Source organism: Nannospalax galili, unplaced genomic scaffold (assembly GCF_000622305.1).
Source record: "Nannospalax galili isolate Female #2095 unplaced genomic scaffold, S.galili_v1.0 scaffold110, whole genome shotgun sequence".
NCBI lineage: Eukaryota > Metazoa > Chordata > Mammalia > Rodentia > Spalacidae > Nannospalax > Nannospalax galili.
In genome coordinates, this window is record NW_008328707.1 from 355849 (window position 1) to 361850 (window position 6002).

The 6002-nt window shown below is 37.2% G+C and overlaps 1 protein-coding gene across 2 annotated transcripts in view; it reads right to left on the reverse strand.

The window, feature by feature from the left end:
- Positions 1-6002, reverse strand: part of CUNH12orf56 (chromosome unknown C12orf56 homolog) — a 112956-nt gene that overhangs the window by 84840 nt on the left and 22114 nt on the right. The window lies entirely within an intron of this gene.

Consider the following 6002-nt stretch of genomic DNA (forward strand, 5'->3'; position numbering starts at 1 on the left):
ATTTAACATTTTGTTTATTATAAATTTTACAATTATATTTATGCAGTTTTATTTAATAAAGTTTAGAGTTGTTCAGAATACACTTTGTAAGATCTGATTCCTAGTGATGCTTTTATGGTGTAATAAAGATCTTCTGACAGAATCTGGAAAGCAAATACTCAGGGCATGATTGACCAGTGTAAGTCATTCATATACTATGTGTCAATGACTTCTTTTATTCTGAGCCTCACAAGGAAGACAGAATACATCATCCATGACCTGTTCCTTTATCCTAGAGTGTAGGGAAACATATTTAGAGCTTAGTTGATCAGAGTCTAGCTGAGTCCTGTACAGATGCAGCAATATGCAACCTCAATATTGTTGAAAGTCACTGTTCATTATTGTCAATGGAAACTCAAGTCCACTATTCATTGTTCTATGAAAACTGAGAGACTGAAACTGGTAGAAGGAAATGGTTCATTTATAGTTTGCCTAGAACTAGGGAGAGAAAATATCTCAATCCTCTCCCCTCTCCTGTAGTGGTTTTACAGTGTACAGAAAAGATGAAACAGAGTTGGGAAAATGGTTCAGTTGGCAAAGTGCTTGCCCTGCAATTATGAGGATCTGAGTTGTATCCCATTAAGAAAACCATGGGAGGGTGATTGCACTTATAATCTAGAGACTGGAGAGGAGGAGACAGGCAGACCCCTGGGTCAGCTTAATCTGATCCTCAAGTTCTAGGCCAGTGAGACACCCTGCTTCAAAATTACTAAATAGTAATTGAAGACATAAAGGGGTGTTAAGAAGGTGGGGGTAGACCTGAGAGATGGGGAGGAGGTCTGAATAAGACAAAAATTCATTAGATGAAATTGTCAAACAATAAAAATATTAAATAAATAGGGGTTAGAGATGGTTCAGCAGATAAGAGCACTGGCTCTTCTTATAGATGAGCTGGGTTCAGTTCCCAGCAAACGTGCCTGACAACCATCCACTAACTCCAGTTCCAGGGGATCTGGCACCCTCTTCTGGACCTGTGGATACTGTATGACATTGGGTACACTTATACACATGCAGGAAAAACACTCATATCTGCAAAATAAAAAATAAAAATAAATAATAAGTAGGCCAAATGTGGTAGTGTACACCTTTAGTCCCAGCACTGGGAGGCAAAGGCAGGTAGATCTCTGTGAGATCAAGACCAGACTGGTCTACATAGCCAGTTTCAGGGCAGTTGGAGTTACATGAAGCCCATCTCAAAAAAAACAAAAAACAAAAATTTAAGTATGTCTACTGTGCCTGAGGAAAACACCTAAAGTCGATCTCTCAACTCCATATCTATGGGCATGAATGCCACCATACACAGACACATCACACATACACACACACACACACACACACACACGAGCCAAGAAACCCATGCTATGAGACATAAAAGCCCTGATCTTTTGGGACAGAGTGGACAGCTGATCTTCTAAACCTAAGAGTGTGTGATATTTATTTCTGGGGTCTGTGTTCTGTCCCACTTGTCTACCTGTTTATTTTTAGACAAATTCCACAAGTCATTTGATCCTGTAACTATGAAGTGTTAGGACCCCAACTTTTTTATGTCAAGCTTGTTTTGACTATTTAATTTCTCTCAAATAACATATGGATTTTAGGATTGACTTGATACCTTCTTCTAAAAAGACATTTGAGATTTTTTTATAAAGAATGATTCAAATATCTAAATAAAACAGGGAGATATTGTCATCTTAATGCTAAGTCTTTTGATCTATGAACACGGACTTTCTGCTGATTAACATCTCTCACGGTCTTTTGAAGTTTTCAGTGTATATATCTCATAGCACTTTTGTTTATTTATCCCTAAGCATGTTTTTTTATGTCACTGTAGAGTAAACTGCTTCCATAATTTGATTCTTGGATTGTTCCTTCCTAATGTATATACCAACTACTGATTTTTGTATAAACTCATACCTGAACTCATTTACTATTATTAGTCTTAATTACTTTTTAGTGGATTCCTGTTATGCTTAATTTTGATTGACAACATGACCGGATTTGTAAGCATCTAGAGATTGCTAAAGCATGCTGCCATGTGTGTCTGTGAGGATGTTTCCAGAGAGTATTAATCCAGGGCTGAAGATCTCCCATGCTGTGGGCAGCAGTATTCTTAGGCTGGAATTAGATTAGATAAAAAGAGAACAGGATAGAGCTCTGGGGACTGGAGAGATGGCTCTGCAGATAAGAGCACTGGCTGCTCTTGCAGAGGAGATGGGTTTGGTTCCCAGCACCCACATGATAGCTAACAACAGTCTGTAACTCCAGTTCCAGGGCATCCAAAGCCCTCTTCTGCTATGCAGGCACTGCACGACACAGGTGCATTTATATGCATGCATGCAAAACACATATACATAAGATTAAAATAAATAATTTTTTAAAAAGGGTAGAGTTCACAGAACAGGCATCTTCTCCATCTGCTCCCTAAACACTATGGCGAGTAGCTTCTGCCACACACTCCCATGACCAAGATGTTCAGCCTTGCCTCAAGACCAGAGTAACTAATCCAGATAACCATGGACTGAGATGTTTAAACCATGGGCCAAAATAATTCTTTTCTTCAAAAGATTATACTCCCAGATAAATAGGTCATAGTTATGGAAAGCTAATTAACACAATTCCTTAGGATTTTCCTTTTTTAACTGCATTGTTCTAATCATAAACTTAGAGGAACTGCACAGATGGCAGAAAAAATTTAATTTTTTAAATATTTATTTATTTTTATGTGTATGTGTGTTATACCTATATGTAAGTAAGTGTACCCGTGTCATGCAATGCCAGCAGAGGACAGAAGAGGCTGTGGGATCCCCTGGAACTGGACAGAAGAGGCTGTCGGATCCCCTGGAACTGTTAGCTGCCATGTGGGTGCTGGGATTCAAACCCGGGTCTTCTGCAAGGACAGTCAGTGTTCTTAACTGCTGAGCCATCTCTCCAGCCCCAAGAAAAAAGTTTAAAAAAAAAAAAAATTTGATCCAGCGCATACCTCTAGTCCCAGCACTTGGGAGGCAGAGGCATGTGGATCTCTGTGAGTTCAAGGCCAGCCTGGTCTACATAATGAGTTCCAGGCCAGCTGGGGCAATAGGGAGACACTGTTTCAAAAAGATCAAAAAAAAAACAGTAAGAGTTCCAGGCCAGCCAGGCAGGACTATATAGACCCAGTCTCAAACAAACAAACAAAATGTGCTTTAGGACATCTCAGAAAATTATAGTGAGCGGACTGCATCTGTGTTATGGTGAAAACGCTGTGAAAGGCTGCTGCTCAGGGTAGAGCTAGTGCCTAGCATGCATGAGGTCTTGGGTTTGAGTCTCAGCATTGTAGGAACACCAAACTAAAACAAAAAACTACAAATGTCATTTAGTTGGCATCATACAAAACTTATTTTAGAAATCTAAATGGGGCCAGTGAGATGGGTCAGCAGGTAAAGGTGCTTCCAAGGCAAACGCATGGGCCACCTACAAAAACAAACCAGTAAGCAAGAAATTTGCTTAATTAAAAGTTATCCATTTAGGGGATGGAGAGATGGCTCAGTGGTTAAGAAAACTGGTTGCTCTTGCAGAGGACCCAGGTTTGGTTTCCAACACCCACATGGCAGCTAATAACTGTCCATAATCCAGTTCCAGGGGATCTGACACCCTCATCTGGCCTCCACAGACATTGCATGCACAAGTGTAATTATATACATGCAGACAGAACACTCATACACATAAAATTGTTTTTAAATATTTTTTAAGGGAGAAAGGATTTATTTGGGCCTATAGTTCAAGGGGATACAGTTCATCATGGCTAAGAAGGCATGGCCATAGGACCAAGAGGCAGTTGCCTACATTGCAACTAAGCCAGGAAACAGAGAGTGAGGAATTCTTGTGTTCAGCTTGTTTCCTCCATTTTATCCAGTCTAAGACCACAACTTGTAGAACGGTGCCACCCACAGTTAAGTTGAGCACGATTAACCTAGTATTAGATAGTACTTCACAGGCATGCCCTAGGTGATTGTAAATCTTCTCAAGTTGTCAACATTAGCCATCACAAATACAGTGACTATAGTGAACAGAAATATATGATACATTTGAAGTTTGCTAGAGGGTCCATTTCATAGGAAACACCTGTGAGGTGTTGGATATGGGAATGAGCTGGACTGGACTGTGGTGATTATTCTGATATATTATACACACACACACACACACATATATATATATATATATATATATGTATATATATATACATAGTTGCATACCATTAATACATGTAGTTGTCAATTATAGCTCAATAAATTAAAAATATTAAAATCATTACAAATAATCAAGGTATGTTTTAGCCCAGCACACAATAGATCTTTACTTAAAACTGACTTAAGGAAAACTTTAGTCCTTTGACCCTGGCCATTCTTGTTATGAGGAATTCACATCACAGGACCTTCTTGCACAGTGCTGCCTCATGTCATGTGTATAGGTCTTCCTTCTCTTTATATAACATTTTTCTCTAAAGATCTGAGATTAGCTACTCACAACAGTAAACTGTTCTGTGACACTATTGACCTTCAATAAGCAACCATTTGTCCAAGCATTTTACTTCATAAGTAACTGTTTACACTAGTTATATTGCTCTTGTCTAGAAGAAATATTTTTACTTTATTTTTTAAATTTATTTTTGTTTTTTTGGTTTTTTTTTTCTTAGAAGAAGCATTTCATTACAACAGCATCAATATATTCAATAACAATTTCCAGAGCTAAGATGTATGCCTTTCAAAATTGGCTGTAAAATTATAGGTTTACAGTTGAATTAATACAGTTATACAATATTGCACTCAGTATAAACCCTATAAGACATAAAATTAAATGAGGTAACCTTTAAAAAAGATCTCCATTTCATTATTAAAATATGCAGTTTCATGCAGAAAACTTCATTTTTAATGCAATAACACTAAGATGTTTCAACATGGGTTTCTAATCTCTATATATCTGAATACTACTAATCACAGTCGGTTATTTTTTGAGCTCCTTGGCATCTGAGCATGGATATAAAGTCATCAGGTAGATTTCAATGGTAATGTTTTTCACATCTACTAATTATTAAGGAGCAAATTTTTATCCTTTGAAGATTTATTATTTTTATTTATATTTATTTTATTTATTTATTTTTTTTTACACCCACTTCCCAGATAGCACCCTCCCATAGCCTCCCTCCCCCCACTAGAGCCCTTATACTCTGATATACAAAAGTGGCTGTAAATTTTTAGGTTAAAAGATGAATTAATACAGTTATACAATATTGAACTCAGTATAAACCTTGTAAGATATAAAATTGAATTAGTTTTAACCCTTTAAAGAATATCTCCATTTCATTTTAAAATATGCTGTTTCCTACTTTTTTTTTTAAGTCTTTTTGAGACAGGGTTACCCAGTAGCCCCAGCACTCCTGGAACTCACTATGTAGACCAAGCTGGCCTCAAATGCTACTAACACTTAGATGTTTGCACATGTGTCTTTAATCTCTATGTATCTGATGATTACTAGTCACAGTTGGTTATGCTCAGATCCTTAGTACCTAAGTATGGATATAAAGTCATCAGGTAGATTTCACTGGTAATGTTTATCACCTCTACCATTTAACATGAACTAAATTTTTGTTTCCTCTTCAAATACGTCTTTTTTTAATTTGTTAATTTTTCTGTGTGTATATCATACAGAACATCCCACACAGTCTTAATCATCTATATACCCACTTCCCCTTTTTTGATGTCTCTTAGATATAATATCATATCATCTGCAAAAAGCGATAATTTGATCTCTTTTTTTTCCAATTATTACTCCTTTAATTTCCTGCTCTTGTCTTATTGCTCTTGCAAGAGTTTCAAGCACTATGTTAAAGAGAAGTGGAGATAGTGGGAAGTCTTGTCTGGTTCCTGATTTCAATGGGAATGCTTCCAGTTTTTCTCCATTTAGAATGATGTTGGCTATGGGTTTGT